Here is an 18735-nt window from a genome sequence, read left to right as displayed (position 1 = left end):
CTCTAACCCATACATTAATTTTCCATTCCCGCGATAGTCTAGTGGATGGATCCACGTGCTCTATTATAAATGCCTTTTAAGATTAAATTCTGACATAGCTAAAGCCTTCCGCCAGTGTTCCAACAGTCCTAGAACGTCCTTGAGCTAGACAGTGACATTCAGAATAGCCTTTGGTATTACACTATCAATAAAAGCCAAGTCGCTCCCATATACAGGAATTTACAATGGTTTAGGAAGTAGATCAGGCTGTGGTTTTAGAGTATTGCATTATTCATGAGATGGTTAGCTAGAACGGAACTCCCTAGTTAGAACCATGACTTGGGTGTGAAAGCCCTTGACCTAGGAGTGAAAGGTTCTCACACCTGGCTTCTAAGACTATAGCTGACCTTAGATAGGGCTGACTTTGTCTCAGTTATTTTATTGCCCAGTTCCTGCCAGTCTTTGCGTTTCCATTCCTCTGTTCTGTGTAAGAGTCATTAAGCATCTGGTTACCTCATTTGTACCTTGCGGGTATGTCACCCAACTTCCTTATTGTCTTCTATATAAAAAGTCTGATGCTCAATTTGACATTACATTCAGATTCCACACCACCTCTCCTGTGTGCGTCTGTTTGTCATTCAACCGATGCTTTGCCTGCGGCAGACATTAACTTATCTGTTCAATAAACTATGTTGTTCTCATGAATTTACACTTTTGCTAATAAACACATTAACAAGTAGAACCAAGAGTCAAAGGTCATAGGGGGCTGTACTTTTATTACACTGGAAAGTTTGTCCATTCTATGAGGGTTCACCTGCTCTGGACGCCAACCTCATTGTGACCACTTTCCAAATCTGTTGGCTCTTATTACTAACATAAGGAATATCAGTGGACCCATGGGCTGATGTTTGGTAGTCTCCATTTCTAAAATATTATATGTCCTTTCCTATGTCAATGTAAATGCTTGTTTCATATGTATATACTACCTTTTACTCTCCAATAATCTTAAAATCTGTCCTGAATTACTTCTGCAAGCAAAACATAACTAGGCTTCAAATCATTTGTTGTAATTAAATTAATGTAAAACAAATACTACACTAAAACACTATTTTGTGTGACAGGTGTGGCAGTACATACCTGTAATCACAATACTCAGTTGGCTATGGCAGGAGGGGCAAGAGCTTGATGCTGGCCAGAACTACATAGAAAGATTTTTTTTTTCATTTTCACTAAGTCCTATATAAAACTTGAGAATTTCCTTCTACTGAAAATGCATGCCACACTTCTCAATAGCTTGAGTGCTTCCTGAGAGCCACTGAAGGTGACGGGACCATTGCTACAAGTGTCGTGAGTATCACCCATGGCATGACTTGCTTTGAAGCTCCAGTGGGGACTAAGTCCAGTGCTGGGCTTGTTCTATACCATGTCATAGCACATGACATGACTGCATCCTTACCTTGATTTTTAAAAATGAACTATTAACATGTTTAATGATAACAGTCATTTTCCTATTTTTCACTTTGTACCATAATAAACATTGTAAAAATAAAACTGTGCCTCACCATATTTCTAGAGTCTATAGGAAGGAACCTTGTTGTCTCTTGAGTGGGAAAATTGAGTTTTAGTATTTTACAAGGTCCTTAAAGAAAGCAAGCTGTAGATTGTACCTCCACCATCATCCACTGGCACAACAACTTATACTCATAAACTCTCAACACTACCATGAATTCCAACCACAAAAATCTAAGTGTATTATTGCTCCTTCTGGAAGGCATACCCTTCCACCTACCCTAAACTTTTCCAACCCAGGTTCTGAGCTGCCCTTCCCTCAGCTACCCTTCTCCATATAATCCATCCATCTTGGTTACCCCGACTTTTGGTTTACCCCTTGCCCTTCTGGCCTCTTGGTCTCCTGGTTGTCCTGCCATCACCTCTCCCTATCTCTCCTCACCTCACATGGCCAAGCTCTGGGACACACTCACTCTGGATTCTCCCAGATGTCTCTGGCTCTGACTATTGTCTCCCTTTTATCTACAATAAACTTTCTCCTCTACCATATCCAGGAGCAGTCATGTTCTTCTTTTTTTTTTTTTCTTTGTTCATTCTTTTAATTCACCTGGGAATTCTAAATAACATATTTTCTGAAGACACAAAGCTTTGATTTGACACTGAAAGGGCAAGGAGACAAGGAGGCTTGCCAAGAGGACCAGTGTACAGAGAAGAGAAAACAGGATCCCTTTGCAGGCTGCACTTTGAAAGTCATCTGGAGATCCAAGAGTAATCAGGACAGAAGGAAAATGTTCAAGAAAACAGATGGCTACTCTCATATGATTTATGAAATCTGATGCAGGAAGTGAGTATAATACAATTTTGTAAAATAAAAAATAGTATAAAGCTCCTATATCAACTCACTGGGTCCTGATGTCTACACCAATGGCAGACAATCAGTTTAATTAAATACTGAATTAATAAGATAGTGTGAGTTAGCTGAATGATACTCTGATTTGAAAGCAGTTGAATATAAAAAAAGACATACGTGTTATAGGCAAAGTTGTTGTCTCCTATAGTGTTCATCTGCTGGTACCAACCCCAATGCCTAGTTTGTAGATGCAGCCTGCAAAATTTCTTAGGTGAAAGATTACATAACAACAGTGTAATTCAGAAAATACAGCTCCCTCTGCTCTTCTATCTTTCTGAGTTTTGCTTTGAGTTCTAATGAAGAATTGTCTCCACAACAGTGATGTGACAAACATGACGTAAACACACAAGAAGGTAATTGAGCATGAAGAGAAAAACACTATTAATAATATGATTATTAATGCTTTTGTATAAATGCTTATTAAATCCTATCTTTTTATAACAACAAAGTGATACAAGAAGGGAATTTTCTACAGTTCCAAGATGGAAAAAAGGTAAATTATATATATATATATATATATATATATATATATATATATATATATATATATGTTCGTGCTCTTGCTGTTTATTATATATATAGTCTAGGCTGTCTTTAAGGAGGCTAGGAAACTCCATCTGCCTCAGGCTCCCAAATGTTGAGATTATAGACCTATGTGATCACTAGAAAACTGAGCCCCATGTTATAATTGAATTGTTCTGTTTTTTGTTGTGCCCCTACACGGGAACTGATAAGTAACCCAGACTTTAAATTTAATGGGAGAACAGGTCAAACTGAACAAGACAAGTCTTACATTCTTTTGCATATTGTTTGTGATTATAACTCAAAGGTTGGCCAATATCTACAGTCTTCACATCTGCAAGCTGATGTGATACAAACAGACTCCTGGGGATAAGAGGGTAGAAGAGAATGCTTTTTATACTTACATTATAGTAGGCAAATAGGGAATAGAAGAAAAAATAATTGCAAAGGAAGAAAGGAAAATAGTCACTAAGTTAAAGTTTCACAAGACAATGGAAAACAAAACAACAAAATGTCCTACAAAGCATTAGTAACTGGAACTTCTTATGAGCAAAAAACTCATTGGCTGTGCAGTAACTACTTTGAGTATAGGAAAAGATGCTTGTGTGTGTGGCTGATGAATGTAAAATGAAAAGAAAATTAAAAAGTTGCTTATCTCTGGTAACTAAACTTTTAGGGCTCTGCTTCTCATTTTCGTAATCTTGAATCCAAGGCTTACCTGACAGATAGTCATTCTTATTAAGCCCCAATTTCCCTTTTCCAAATTAGTAAAGTCTTCTCCAGCCCTAATTTTTCTATACCATTGAAAATACCAGGAAAGTTTCTAGCCAATGTTTATTTGAGGATTGTGAGAGATACAGTCAATTAACCTTTGATATGCAAAATGACCAGTAACTGAAGCAAAAAGAGCAAGACCCCTACCCTGAGGGTCTAGAGAGTATCTTCAGTCATCACCACAGATTGCTCAGGCTTCTGTAGCTGCTCCTAAGACATTAATATCCTGCACCCATTCACCCATTCCACATTGTTTATAACTCACTGCCCACTTTCCCAATAGCAGAAAGTTGTCTGACATCTGCTTGGCCTTTCAATAATCCATCACCCCTAATACTTGAAACGGGATTCTAAATTCTAAAATCTCACTGAATCCCACTTTTCTAAAAAATGTCTGGGTCCCTCAGGGCTTCCATATAAAGTTCAAACACCTCATTTTAAGAAACTGAAGTCAACACAAGAAATATATGGCCATAACTCCCCAACACTACCATTATAAGCACAGCAGTGATGACATTTAAATGGAGAAAGTTAAAGGAAATGGGTGTGTAGGCCTGCCCACAAATAGCAGAAGCTAGGGAAATATAAAGCTATAAACATGCCGGAATCTGGACAGTGGTTAGACAAGGCAGGTAGCAGAATATCAAGGCTCAAAGTGCCAGGAGTGATGCTGCCATCAGGGCTGAAGCAGACCTTCCTTCCATTGCACAAAGGAAGAGTAGCTGCGAGTGCTTTGATTTATTTACTTATTGGTGAAAAGGGAGTCTAGTGATACTGCCCAGGCAGTCTTGGACAAAGTGGGTGTTGGCCCAGACTTTCCTAGAGGCTAAGTTCAGCATTAAAATCTTCAGAGCCAGTGACAATATAGGTGGAATGAAATGGAGGTAGGGATGCTGTTGGATGCAGACTCATAATTTGATTTTCTTTTCTTTTTGCTGATGACATTCTAAACCAAAACTTCATTCTTGTTCCCAGCACACTAGTCTTAAAAAGTGAGTATCAATGTAAAGAACCATTATTAGGAAGATCTATAATTAACAATTGATCTAGAAGAGATAAAAAATAAGACAGTAGTCTGGTAAATGACTTTAAAGTTAGACTTGCTATGTAGATCAGCTGGTCTAAATCTCACGGAGATCTGCCAACCTCGGCCTTCCAGGTGAAGAAATGCTCCATGACTGACTAGGAAAAAAAAATGCTTTAAAACAGGACAAAATGGGGCAGGGGAGAACACATTTCTCAAGGAATCAAAACAATTATTAGAAACAAAATGTATGGTCAACAAGGTACATGACTCTACAAAATAGACCCAGTAGCCTTGCGACAAGAAAAGATGTCAAAGACTCCTGTCCTCTCTGACCCATAGCTTCCTGTGCAGCAGGTACACAACCCAAAACTTACAAGTTTGTTGAGGAGGGAACACAGAGAGAAAGCGTGATTGGTCCTCAAAGAGAGACAGGCCACCCAACTTGGGGTTTTTGAGAAAGGCAGCAGAAACTTAGCAGTCTTGAAACCTGCTGTGAAGAAGGTTAGGCAAGTTAGAATTTGCACCTGGTTTCAAGTGCTCTCTTGGCATTTGAGAAATGGGCACATTTCCACATTCTAAATGGAATCACTTTGTTCTTCCAGGACTTCATGGTGATCTGCCTGGTACAGTGGCATATTTATGACAGCATGAAAAATGATCCTAGAAAATGAGCAATTGCCTAGAATTTCAAGTTCCAACATTTCTTTTACTAATAAGAACCCTGTTTTCCTTCAAGATTTATTACAATGAGTTGAGATCTTAAAGCACAAGCAATCTGTGACCATTCCTCATGACTGAGAAAATGACCTTCCCTGGGAGTTTACAAAGGTCAAGTCAGAGTTTACAACCCTGTTTCCCTAGTATAAGATACTCTTGGTTTCTTCTTTTCCAATATTAACTATCCAGGCAAGTTGCACTGCAGTCTGACAAGTATACAATGTGCATGGTATGCGAGCATGCAGACACACTCACACACACACACACACACACACACACACAGAGAGGGGGGGAGAGAGTCATATTTAGCAAAGACAAACTGAAGAAACTTCTAGCTTGCCATTAACAAAGATGCAGAATTTATCTTATATATTTTCAACCACTTACTTTATTTTTTTCTGTGAATTTTAAAGTCTCTTCTGTGCCCCTCAACTGCTAAGCACCAGCAGAGCTTCTGACACTGCCAGACCTTCCTGTGTGAGCAGAGCACTAAGCAGGCCATGCCACCAAAGAGAGCACAGGCACAGCTCTACACAGCAAAGCTGTCTGGACACTAATGGGTGCTTTGCTATAATGTTCCACTGTGAGATAAGAACAGTGCTGGGGTAACTCCTTTGAAGAGTGGCTGTCTTGTGTATTCACATTCTTAAACTGCCTCCTCCCTTATTCTTAAAGCTAAAAACATGTTTGGATATTAATTTGGGCCTGCTCCTTATAGCTTTGTACAACTGTCTGTGACCACTATATAGACCATTAAATTAGTAACAATGACTGGGGAAATAAACAAAACTAGAAGCAAGATTCAAGTTTGGGGATAGAGATTTACTTAATACATCATTTTGATTGTGGTTGCCTTGTATCACTTCTGCAGTATTCACTCTCAATGTCATGACATTATTCTAAGCATCAAGGCACATCTAGAGGCAGAAAGCAGAAATCGTGGTCCTCTAGAGATACATTCTCCAGTGCTTACACACTTTCCACCATTCAGCCATACAGTGAGAAGAAAATGACCACTACAAAGATAAGAACTCATAGTAAAATTGGCAATAATGTGCAGCATCTAGAAAAATAAGGCAAGAAAATAGGGCAAGGAATTTAAGGTTATCCTTGAGAGGGAAGTGAAAATGCACTATTTAAAGAAATTAAACATAATAATACAACTGTGTGAAATCCAGAAATCACAGTTGTAGTAGAAGCCAGAGTCACTGTGAGTACTCGGCAGCGGGCTGGGCACCGGGCCACATGCTTCACAAACATTCTACCACTTCAGGACTACTATTGTACCCATTCTACAGCTGTAAAAACTAGAGCTTAAAGCAAGTAAGAAGCTTGCCTTTGCTCACCTTTGATAGGTAGTAAAGCTGGAATTACCTTTAGGGAAAAAAAACAAACAACAAAATCTGCCAATTTACACACTCCAGAATGCATCCTTTCCATTAACATTTTCTACAACACACACTTCCTAAAATGAGCTAGACATAGGTAACTGGCTGCCTAGGTTTTCTGTGAGATTAGATATAAGAAGTATGCAAGAGAAATAATAATTCAGGGGCAAAACACAGCACACAACAGAAGAAAGCTCTGAAGTAGAGCCTCACATCCTCCCCTTGAGAAGAACAAAGCTGAAAGGATTGGCCACAGCAGCAGCCTAGGGAGCTCAGAGTTAACTAAGGGGAACTTACAAGGTCAGTGACTAGTCAGATAGTCAGTCATATTGTGAGTAGAGAGGACTAAGTTCTGATTTTTTTTATATTAGTATTCCTGGGACTAAAGATAGGAAAAGTTTAGGAACCTTTACTTTACATGAATTTGCATGGTATAAGTCTAAGGGCATATGGGAGCTTATGGAAATTCAATTAGTTACACTACAGTGTAACTTTGTAACTAAAGAGGAAAAGAAGTAGATGGAGCTGGATAGCTAGGACTCCGGAGCTACAGAACCTGTGGGGTTTATGGAGTGTGAGGCAGAGTGAAGGCAGTGGGTAAAAGGCTGTGCAAGCTCCAACACAGAATGCACAGGCTGTTGAGGGGTCAGCATACAGAGAAAAATAGAGACCCAAGATTCCTCTGGATTAAAGACGGGGGCAGAGATCCCCAAAGAATAAAGGCTTTGTGTTTCTACACTCATACTTTATCTTTAAATCAAAGTGAAAGGAAATCATTGTAAACAGGTAAGAACCTAGAAGACACACTCTGTGTGCCCTAAAACAGTGTGGTATCTCTTCTCCCGGAGTTTTTCACACAGAACCGGACAGGAAGAATGGGAGACAGAGAGCAAAGCCACTGGCTTTAACAGCAAAAAAAGAGGTTCGGGTAGACGCAGTGGGTAATGGCTACTCACCAAGCTCAGGGGTCCCTCTTTGTCTCCCAGACCTGACCTTCACTATATAGTCAGCTACTTAAGCTCTCCAGGAACTAAGAAGACTTATTTCAATAGGAAAAGTCCTCGCTGAGGAATTGAATTGATTTTCCAGATATTTGAAGGTCATAATATTAACATCTTTTTATGTTTGTATTTCTCAAATTCTCAGTACTATCACCACTAAAACAGCAGAAAGAGCATACCATGATGATTCTTGTCATGCCAAGGCTATGGCTGTAAACATCAATAACTAACTCTGAGACAACAGAAAGATTTAAGAGCTTTCTCCCTTATTGAGTGTAGGCCAAGCTCTGTGTTGAACCATGACACAGTGCATACAGACCTAGTGGCTCCCTGTGTACTCCTGTCTGGCAAGGCTAAGTTTGCCCTGAAGCTGAGATCTGTCGCACAGCAACAGCATGCTCTGCTCAGGCCTCAGCATATCCCCAAAGCCTCTTAAGCAGGGGAAAAGGTTAAATATACAGAAAAATGCTTATTGATTAAGTAAAAGATAAAGAAAGCTCTTTGTGGTAAACACGACACTAAAACAAACATTATTATTATTTTTTAGAGGAAAAAAAAAGATCTGAGATCAAAATAATCTGTGGGAGCACCAGTGAAGAATTGTAACCATGAAGTTTACAATGTATACCCGTGTGGACATTCAAGCACAGGGAATGTTGTTTAGAATGACTTGGGTAGACCAAACAAGGAAGCAAGATAGAGCAATCCCAAACATGGCAGTACATTTAAGGTTAATTCTTCCAAATATATATAAATGAAGCAGCAAAAACCAAAGAATTTAGAATTCTAATGTATATAATTAGTGATTTCTTTTCTTTCAGATTAAACTATAACAACAAAGGAGTCAAAATCTTGTATATAATACGTGTGGTTTTCTATTATGTTCAGTCTTAAGCTAAAAGTGGGAGAAAATATCTAAGAAATCAATGGCTCATTTGTAGCCTCTTATCTTCTCATATATGCACAGACCTAAAGGATACATTAGGAAACCCCATTTCTTTCCCTTTAGTCAGACCACTATTCATATACTAGCATTATCAAATGTTTTGAAAAGAATAATCTCAGGCTGCAGAGATGGCTCAGCTCAGTTGAGAGTAGTTCTGCTCTTCTAAAGAACCCAAATTCAGATTCCAACACCCAAACTGGGTGGCTTCCAACTACCTATAACTCGAGTTCCAGAAAATCTGCCACCTGTTTTGGCCTCTGAAGACACCTGCAGTCATGTGAATATTTCCCAACAAAGGCACTCATAAATACATATAATTGAAAACAATAAAATATGAACTGGAAAGATGTTCAGTGGTTAAGAGTGTGTTGTGTTCTTCCAAAGATCTCAGTTCAATGTGAACTTGGGGACTGTAAAGAAAAAAAAAAAAAAAAGAAAACAAAGTAAAATAGTTTCCAGAGATTCAGAATAAAGATAATTAGAAAATTAATCAGAACTTAAGAATAATGGTATTTAAAGATTTCTACCTAAAGCTTCATCCAAAAGACGAACATCCAAAATAATCAAAAGTAAGCAGGTGGGCCAAAACAGGGGAGGCAGGAGGTAGGTCTGATAACTATACAGACTCAGGGCTGGTTCTGACTTCCTCACTTTTGGATGGGGTAGATATTCTGCAGATCAAAAATGACAAGAAAAGGAGACAAGCAAGCAAGGTCCCAGTTACAGAAGGGAAGGCAAGATAGCTGTATACAAGTCATGAACAGTGAGTTAAAGAGGAACAAAGAGGAAAGAGGAGACCAATTCTCTGGGGCACTGTAAGCTATACCTTGATGTCTCCAAGACAGGAAAGGAGCAGGTAACAAGGAGCTGAACAAACCCTATGAGGGCCTGCACAAGCAGGGCCTGATGCAAGGTGACAAAAGGGGAAGGAAATGCATGCTGAGCAGCCTCTAGCTGGATACCCCTCTGTTTTCAGCTCAAGTATCAAGTATCTATCAGCTTGGGGAACAACAAAAGATGTTCCACACACAGCCCAGAAGACAGCACTTAGGAAAAGCAGCAGAAAGCTCACGTCCTCAGTTAGGATCTACAGTTTGAATTACAGGACAAAACCAGCTGTGGACAGAGTTCATTTGGAATATTGTCTACCTGTAGGGTAGATCCCTAGCATTATATAAAACTTGCATAGTGGTGCACACCTATAATCGCAGCACTCTGAAGGAGAGGCAAAAGGACCAGAAGCTCAGGGTCTCCTTGGAAATATAAAGTTCAAAGCCAGTCTGGAATTTGTCTAAAAAATAAAGAACAAAATTATTAAGAAGGGAAAAACAACTGCGCTTTTTGTTTATATACACAAAAGGTTGAAGTTAAAATGTGCATTAACATTTTTGTAAATAGCTGTCTGTTACAAAATGCCTACCCTTTTAAATATATAATTTCTTTTTCCAGTATACATATAATTTGCTTCACTCACTAAAATGATCTTCAAAAGAGATAAGACTCTGTTAAACAAAGGAAAAAAAAACAAATAAAAATGACACCTAACCATATCAGTAATGCCAGAGGCCTAAAGTCAGGAAAAGAACTGTGATGACAGCTTTGCTTCCTGACTGGGCTAACTCTTTAGCTACCAACAGTGCATGTGGCCATCTCAGAAGGCTCTTGCACTGCTTCTAATAAGCCATGGTTGCTGTATCACTCTGTCCTCAAACTGGCTGCAGGGATACATGCAAAGACAGAAATGGAAATGCCAGGGACTGAGATAATGAGCAGTACCCATCTCTCCTCAGGACTGACAGGCCTCAAGCCCCATTAAAGCACCTATAATAATCCACTTACTAGTACTTCGCAATAGCCCTAAGTTACTTTCATTTTATAACCCACAAAGAAACCCTGCTTCTATAAGCAGTTATTCCCCATAAACTCCCATCCCCCTGCCAATCCTAACCACTTGACTACTTTCTGCCTCTACTACCTATACTGGACATAGCATATGCCCTTTTGTGATTTCAAGCTTTATTAGCACTGTTGCATAAAATAGTACTTCATTCCTTTAGAGAAGGCTAGGCTGACCCCATGACAACCTTCAAATTGATAGTTAAGGAGACTAGGGGAATGGAATGTCCATAAAGATGGACCCAACAGATTAACATAGATTCACCTACCCTGGAATTCCCTGATGTGCTTTAAATCAGGTCTGCAAGCTCACTTGGTTGTCTCTCTGCCTTGGTAATGGGAGACCCCAGTGTGTTGGACTTCTGCAGAATAAAACACTCTTTGCATTAACATACTATTTGAATCTGGAGTATAATTAGTGGGTGAATCATGAGTCCTTACAATTTCTAAGGACAACAAAATAATCTATTATATACCAATACATAACCCATTTGTTTAAACATACACCAGCTAAAGAACATTTGGGTCATTTCTTTCTTTTAATTGCTAAATATTTTTGTTCAAGGTCATGGAAGGGTTTATACTTCCACTTTTTCTCATAGATACCTAAGAGTGCAACTATTAAACCATAGGATAGCTTTGTATTAAATGACTTGATAAACTGCTGTTTCCATGTTTCCATGGTTTCACATTCAAAGCAGCAGAATAAGAAGGTTCCCACTCTACAGTTTACCAACTTTGTGGTTTTCAGACTTCTAAATCTAGCTCTACCATAGTGAACCTGAAGTGGTTTCCCATCACCAGTTTAAAGCAAGTACTTCAGACAGCTTTCTACCTCATGAAAACAAGGAGTTTACCTCCAGATAGATAGTTCATTCAATATTACTACTATTTATGCCTTCACCTGAAAATAACTTAGTTTAAAAACCCAAACCCCTACTAATTTCAAATACTTGAAGAAGGTCCTGGCTGTGCAGCTTTATAAATAGCCTGATTCCCAAATCAATAAGAAGCTTTTTAACTATTTACAAAAATTATGAACACCATGCTTAAAAAAGAAAATTGAACATAACATGTGTTTGATAGCTAGTTCTTTCAAAGAACTATGCCTAAAATGGATCTCAAACACAATACAGTGTTTTGTTTTTCACAAATTGATACTTTGAAATAATGCCCGAAAATGTATTGCTCTCACCAGCATATAGGAAAGTTCTTGGTTATTTTGCAGAGTTGAAATTTCCTGGAATGGATGTTATACCTACCCAAAGTAAGTAAGTGGGGAGGGCAGGAATACATTTAAACTCATAATCGTTATTTGGTCATGTAGAAGAACTCTGGCCAATCATGAAACTATCTTCTACAAGAGTATATGACAATACACTAAATGTTCCCCAAGTTAACATGCTTATAGAGGAACCTCAGAGTAAAAAGTACCAGTCTAACCTGGGAAGGCTTATTCTGTATCTGGGTCTAGAATAACTCAAGAACAGTGATATTAATGAATGCCAATGACACTTATAAGCATAAAGCATGACTAAGCCACAGCTGACATGTTAACACCCTTAACATGCCTCTGAGGTAAGGGGATACTATATAAAATTCAATTTTGCAAACTGGGAAGCCATAAAGAAAATAATTTCCTTAAAATGTCAACAGATCAAAACCATTCAGAGTTCAATGACAAGGTAAGCATTCTGGTCATTAAACAGGAAATTCAGAATGCACTTGTTAGGTAAATGACACCCCAAAGAATATTAAGCAGCATATTCCAAAGACACTTGATAAGCAAGACTTCTAGAAATAAGAAGCTGCAGCAAGGAGCACTCCTGCTCCTTAGCTTAAAGTATTTTCTTTATAGGCAGAATGGAGAACAACAGGATTTAACAAGGTACTGCAGATCCTAATTTGACTTGTGATGTGTGTTTTGGTTCATTTTTGGCCAACTTAATACACGTTAGAGTCATATGAGAAAAGGGAACCTTAATTGAGAAAATGCCTCTCAGATTAGCATGCAGATAAGCCCGTAGGACATTTTGCTGAATGATGATTGATGTGGGAGGAACCAGCCTATGAGCAGTGTCACCCATGGTCAGGTAGCCCTGGATTGTATAAGAAAGCAGACTGAATAAAACAAGCTAGTAAGCGGCATTCCTCCATGGCCTCTGAATCAGTTCCTGTCTCCAAGTTCCTGCCTTGGCTTCCTCAATAATGGAATGTGACCTGAAATGTCTAAGCCAAATAAGCCTTTCTCTCTCGAGTTCCATTTGATCATAGTATTTTATCATAGCAATGGAAAACTAAGACAACTGGAAAGATAAGTGAAGGTCAAGGACAATCAATACTTTTCAAAGCGTTATTGTACTCAAATGCTATTTATTATTATGCCCTCATAAATACTGAAAATTTTAAACTGAATTCAAGATTTTTAAAGTTTCCTATAGGAGCTAAACTTCCAGAGGAGATAAAAGCATGTATTGTGCTTTGGCATTTAGACTCCTACACCACTTGTTAAGTTATGACATGCTGGAGGGAAGGGGTTCTATCCTAGTGTAGAACACTAGACTAGCATGCCCACTGCCTGGGAACAATCTCCAGCATAGAAAAGAAGGTGAGAGACAAGGAGACAAAGATGTTGATGTGGGGAGAGACAAAGGGAAGTGGAGAAAGGGGGGAAGGGAGAAATGGCCAGTGTATATTATTCCTACTCAAAAACTATACACCCAGGTATACTTGAAATCAACTCAGAATTTGAGAATTCAGCAATTTTTAACTTTTGTAGTTTGCTAAACACAAACTTTCAAACTTCATGTCTTATGTCCTTCTTTAGAATCCCAGATGTTATATGCCAAGGCTGTCTAACAGACACAGATGACCTGATATAGATTTTTATCATCTAGCGGTAAGTCCTAAATTACTATTTACTAAAGCTTTCTGGACTGTAAGATATACCATTCTACATGTCTGATACAATTATCCAGAAACCTTTAAAGAATTCTTGGATATTTCTCTCACTGGCTTTCCTAAAACTGTGTGGCCAGAGAAGAGATAGGAATAAAGTCAGCAGGATAGAGTAGCAAATGGTCAAGCAGTCCCTCCTCTCAGGCAAGTTTTTAGTGGGTTTCTTGTGTCTAAATTTAATGCTGCTCTTGAGAAAAAATTATATGAGCTAATGTTTGATATTAGCTGATGAAACTGTCTATAAAACACAGAAACTAGAATTAAGTTAATAAAACGTTATGTATTATCAATCCATACAGTTCATAACTGGATAAGTGAGGTTTGTAATGAATCCCCAGTTCATAAGTAAGTGAGCATTCTCTAGTGCTTAAGAAGCACTTAAGGGTACTTATCAGCAAACTCCTGTGTTAAGTAGTTTGAACACTCTCCTTAAAATCTTGTTTGCCCTATTAGTTTTCTTAGTGAAACTTTTTTCAGACACTGTGATGCTGAGTTCTAAGAAAGAGTGTGTCTGGAGTAGCTCAAATCCTGACTCAATGGGGCTAGGATTAATAAGGTTTTAAATTACCTCACAACACAAGGTCTCATGCAAGATATTAGGTACCTCTAGGATTCAGGGAATTCATCTGTACAGCCTAAGCTAGAGGTAAGAACATTTTTGTCAGGGCCAGTCTATAATGGCCACTTACTTGTCATAAAACAACTGCCTCTTTATGATTTCAACTCTGTAAGGGAAAAAGCAGAGACAAATTTATGTGTCCTGGTACAGACAGAGACTGGAGCTACATCCTAAATCACCTGGCATTTTGACATATGAATGCTGGTTTAACAGTTTTAGTTTCTGTTGGCTTCTTTTCCATCAGAAATCTAGATTTAAAAAAAAAAAAAAACCACAGCCTACATGCATGGTATGCCACAGTTCTTGCTCTATCAGGACTATTTCACCTCATGGTCTCATGCCAATCCAGCTTAAACCTGGTCATTTGTCTTCTCCACTCCCAAGCACAATGTTCAACAGCATGGAAAATCAGGGAAACCCCACTCACTGGCCAGCACTTTTAGTTCAGGGTTTCAGAACTGGATCCCTAATATCACAGGGTGCTTCCTTGGGATACATTTAACCCCTCACAGCAGAACCTCACCTTCTGTTGGTTTCTAGATACAAATCAAGATGTCTTCTACTCTTAACTCTTGCTAGCCTCACAGACTGCATCTTCTATCATAGAGTTTGTGACATGGCTATCACTGAACATATACGCTAGCAACCTCTTGATGCACTTCTCTAGCAAACTATCACCACTGACGTAGGCAGGCTATCTGCATATCTCCATTTACCCAGTTGCCCGGGCAGAAATACAGAAATATGGAACCCATGAAGCCAACTGTTTTCAGGAGTAAAAACAAAAAAAGTAAGGTTGAAAATTTCTGCTTGTAGTAGCAGACTTGACAACTACATTACAAAATAGGAACTGTATGTATGACATGAAAACCTAAACACAAATACTTAATAATTTTCTATTATTTCATATATATATATATATATATATATATATATATATATATACATATATATATATATATATATATTGCTTAAATAAAAGTCTTTTCACATTATTTTATATTGGTCTACCTTCAATAATTTCTGCTATCTTTTTCTATCATTTAACCCCCACATAGAGTGTTTTGAGTATTATACAGAAATACATTCTATAAAGGACAAAAATAGTAACCTATTATATAGTCACTCATCTTACAATTTCTGCTGAGTTAAGAAAAAGTAGTACAGGACAGGACCTGTAAGGAAAAAAAGAAAAAGAAGGCCCTGACTCACATTATGAGACAAAGAACATCCACATATGTCCCACTGTATGGTTTCTAGATTTATGTTTTTATGGGACTCCTGTGTATGTGAATATGTGCCTCTTGCCTATATAACTTTCTTGTACTTTGTCTTTTGCTCTTTTGCCTTTTTTGTTTGTCCTATTCCAATTTTTTTGTTATTGTATTATCATATTCTATTTTTTTATTACTCATTAGATGCCTCTTTGCTTTTGTCTGTTTAATAGAAAAGAAAGGTTGTGGATCCAGATGGGAAGAGTAGTGGGAGGGGAAACCCAAATCAGAATGTAGTGAATGAAAAAAAATCCATTTTCAATAGGGGGAGGAGGAGGGGGAGGAGGAGAGGATGAGGAGGAGGATGAGAAGGTTATCGTTCAAAGGAAAAGGTTAAAAAGAAAAGTGGCATATAAGAAAATTTCACACACAGTACTCCACTTTCCCCTAAAACACAATAGAAAATATCACATGCCTTGAAAACTCCCAGTGTGATCTGAGCAGGCTGACAGGGTAGAGTGATTTCATAAAACTATCTTGCTTTAATAATTATGAGGCATGAAGTATAGAGTAGTGTCTCACTACCATGAAACCACACCCTGGAGAGCTTGCTTGTTTTCTGCCTTGGAAGACTTGGGCCATTGGCTGTGTTGAGGACTATAAAGTGCCCTGCTGAGTGATCAAACAACTAAAGCAAGTAGCAAGCCTGACACACTGTGAGCTTGACAGTAATTAAAAGATAACATTATTGTACAGTTCTAACTACAGAAATCTCTAGAGAGCATTCTTTCTCTGGTCATTTGCATTGAAATATCTATTTAAAATTCAAGCCTTTAGGTTCAAGGATTTCCTCTTAGTGTGGCAGGCTAGTAAAATACAGAAAAGGAACATAAACATTAACATGTGAAAGAATTACACTCGCAAAATAGACTGAAGACCCTTCCTAATCCAGGGCTGCATGTGAGGAACATGAAATACTAAATATGCAAATTCTGGAGGTGACTCAGTAAAAGGTGCCTCACTCTCAGAGTCCAAGCTTATTTGAGTTTCTACCTCAATAGCTTTCCTTGCTTTCTACCCACTTCCTTGGAATTAATTGTCTCTATTTCTATCATTATCCACATGTTCTTGGTCCAATTCTTTGTTTTACTTCTTATAACTATTTAAATATGGTGGGCATCATTATCCTATATTAGAGGAGAAAAATGGTTAAGTGTGTATGTAGTGGGTTCATTTTCTTGGATGGCCAGTTACATTTGTAAATCTATATATTTTCAGATCATCCCTAAAGAAAAACCTCATACTTCCTGAGGACTCTATACCCTGTATTTCCTCACTAACATTCAATGAAATCATGGGCAGAAAAGTGATGGGCCAACTCTCAATAGCCCAAGAATATTTCTTAAAGAATTTTTCTGTCCAGTTTCCCAAGACTCACATGAAAGCATACAATGAAGTGGAAGTCATGAAAACATTATCTCCAAACATAGGGCCACATTTAACAACCAATGGATTCAAATCTCAAAGATCTTAGGTCTTGTTGTTTTGATAGTTTTCAAGGCCACTGATGATAACTATATATATGTGTACATACATACATATATACATAACTATGTACATTCATATATACATACATACATGAATACATACACCTACCTACCTACCTTCTACCTACCTACCTACCTCTAGCCCTGAATGTAAAAATGAAATTCTCTTCTGTTTCAAAGATTAGAACATTATATACCATTGTCTCCTTCCTTAAGAGTTAATCCAGCTGGGTCTGCAGTCACCTGACCAAAATACCACCCCCAAATGGCTGTTTCACACAAAGTCATACTAAAAAGATGGGAGAAATAATTCTCCTCTCAGTGAGATAATATACTTCTCCTTCCCAGAAAACCTTCTTAAACAGCAGTGGAAATGCAGCTCTCTTAAGCCTACGTATTTTTCTTTTTCATTTCTTTCTTTCAAATATTTTCTAGTACTTTAGGCTTTCTCATTGTTCATCTGAAGCTACCTATGTAGTTACTTGCTACCATGGGGCTGCTTGATGAACTCCTCTGCAACCATGCAAGCCTAGCAAAGAGCTATGACTTTCTCTTTTCTGCTCCTTCACGTTCCTCCTCTTCCAGGTGGCTGCTGAGATCTAGAGCTTAACTGTCCTCTTCTTTTCTCTTAAACTGTGTGTCCAATTCATTCCTGATTTAAAATTATTTTATTAATATGACTGAAAAATCAAGATGGCTTCCCTGAATTTCAGAGAACATTGTGACCAAGGGCTGATGAAACCAGACAAGAACTAAGACATCTGTACCTTCCTATAAGACATGCTTTTAAAGGGGCAGGGGAATCTGTTCTATGATAGTTTTAGACTTGAGCACAAAGGCCAATCAATCCTGTATTTTCTAGTAAATCCCTGTGTGTAGCTATGACTATATAAATATATAAACTAGATAACAACATCATTTCTCCCTGTCAAATGTCTACATTTCCAAAATTCATCTGTTTTCTACTCTTTAACTTTAAAAAAGAAAAAATATCCTAACTCAAAACATCCAGGAAATCCAGGACACAATGAGAAGACCAAACCTACGGATAATAGGAGTAGATGAGAATGAAGATATACACCTCAAAGGACCAGCAAATATCTTCAACAAAATTATAGAAGAAAACTTCCCAAACCTAAAGAAAGAGATGCCCATGAACATACAAGAAGCCTACAGAATGGACCAGAAAAGAAATTCCTCCCAACACATAATAATCAGAACAACAAATGCACTAAATAAAGATAGAATACTAAAAGCAGTAAGGGAAAAAGTCAAGTAACATATGAAGGCAAGCCTATGAGAATTACACCAGATTTTTCACCAGAGACTACGAAAGCCAGAAGGACCTGGACAGATGTTATGCAGACACTAAGAGAACACAAATGCCAGCCCAGGCTACTATACCCAGCCAAACTCTGAATTACCATAGACGGAGAAAACAAAGTATTCCACGACAAAACCAAATTCACACATTATCTTTCCACGAATCCAGCCCTTCAAAGGATGATAACAGAAAAAAACCAATACAAGGATGAAAATCACGTCCTAGAAAAAGCAAGAAAGTAATACCTCAACAAACCAAAAAGAAGACAGCCACAAGAACAGAATGCCAACTCTAACAACAAAAATAAAAGGAAGCAACAATTACTTTTCCTTAATATCTCTTAATATCAATGGACTCAATTCCCCAATAAAAAGACATAGACTAACAGACTGGCTACACAAACA

At 38.1% G+C, this 18735-nt stretch overlaps 1 protein-coding gene across 1 annotated transcript in view; it reads right to left on the bottom strand.

Annotated features, from left to right (window-relative positions):
- Window positions 1–18735, bottom strand: part of Gmds (GDP-mannose 4,6-dehydratase) — a 531248-nt gene that overhangs the window by 319529 nt on the left and 192984 nt on the right. The window lies entirely within an intron of this gene.

Source organism: Mus caroli, unplaced genomic scaffold, assembly GCF_978045245.1.
Source record: "Mus caroli unplaced genomic scaffold, Mus_caroli_1 scaffold_15, whole genome shotgun sequence".
NCBI classification, from domain to species: domain Eukaryota; kingdom Metazoa; phylum Chordata; class Mammalia; order Rodentia; family Muridae; genus Mus; species Mus caroli.
The sequence above is the reverse complement of the archived record's forward strand: the minus strand, read 5'-3'. Positions and strand labels throughout refer to the sequence as shown.